Source organism: Chionomys nivalis, chromosome 11 (genome assembly GCF_950005125.1).
Source record: "Chionomys nivalis chromosome 11, mChiNiv1.1, whole genome shotgun sequence".
NCBI lineage: Eukaryota > Metazoa > Chordata > Mammalia > Rodentia > Cricetidae > Chionomys > Chionomys nivalis.
Window position 1 is genome coordinate 57162617 of NC_080096.1, and position 1321 is coordinate 57163937.

General features: G+C 39.9%; 1 pseudogene; it reads right to left on the minus strand.

Moving 5' to 3' along the window:
- Window positions 1-449: 449 nt before the first annotated feature.
- LOC130884365 (LYR motif-containing protein 4-like) lies at window positions 450-818 on the minus strand (annotated as a pseudogene).
- Window positions 819-1321: the final 503 nt, after the last annotated feature.

Below are 1321 nucleotides of genomic sequence, written 5' to 3' on the forward strand. Positions count from 1 at the left end.
TGCAAGAGTTGAATCCTCTTAACCACTGAGCCATCTCTCCTGTCCTGAAAGTTAGTTTTTTTTAATTGCTATCTAGCAGATTTTCTTACTTCTTTATATAATTTCTAGTTCCTATCTTTTTTGTCTTCACTTTTTTTCCTTGTATTTACCCCTCTTATTTTTATTGTAATGAGTTAATTTTAATAAAAGGATAGGAAGATAATTGTGTTTATCGTTAAGGACCAAGATGAAAATTCTGCTAATACTCTACACAAATGTGAACGAGTTATCAAATGGGGTGGGGTGGAGAATAACACACAGCATTATTCTGAGTGATCCCCACTACTTCATTCTAACACTTCAATTGAGGACTGATAACCATCTCATCACAGTGTGGCTGGGACAGAATACAAACATGTCTCAGTTTATCTGTTGTTATGGGATTGGGAGAACAGCCAGTGTTAGGATGCTCACACAGAATAGAAGCTGAAGGTGGTCGGTGCTATTGATGGCTGCTTCCTAGTCCTTGACTCATAGATCCTGTGCTTTTCTTGGTCATCAATAATAAGCTTGTTAGTCTAATACAAGTAGCCAGTATGGACCTGATGATGGGTTATTTCAGCCAATATGGACCTGTTGATGGGTTATTTCAAGGTCTCTTTGGCTTTACTCTCTAGCGTCTGAATTTCCACAGGACCTTTTATACTTTTATTTTCTCAGAAGACATCGCTTACCCTCTTGACAATAAACATTCTGTAATTGTAGGTGCTCAAATGCTTGCCCTCTTTCAGCATTGCGCTGTGCAGACTTAACATTTGTGTACAGCTGGAGCATGCCATGTTGGAAAAGACAATATTAATTTCTCTTTCTTTCAGTCAACACTGCTTTGCCCAGTTTGTCTTTCTGGGCTGGGAGTACAGCTAAGTGGCTAAGCGGTAGATAACTTGTCCATTGCACGCAATATATATACGTATATATAGATACATGTGTGTATATATATATACGTATATATATATATATATACGCGTGTGTGTATATATGTCTTACTATATATATATATGTCTTACTATGCATTCCTTACTGGCCGGGAGCTCACTGTGTAGACTAGGCTGACCTCGAACTCACTAAGATCCTATGCCTCCCTAGTGTTGGGATTAAAGGAGTGTGCTTTTTATTCAGTTCCACCCCTCCTCTCCAATTACATTTCCATTGAACTCTATTTAAAGTCACAAACTACAAGCCAGGCGGTGGTGGCGCACGCCTTTTATCCTAGCACTCGGGAGGCAGAGGCAGGCGGATCTCTGTGAGTTCGAGGCCAGCCTGGTCTACAAGAGCTAGTTCC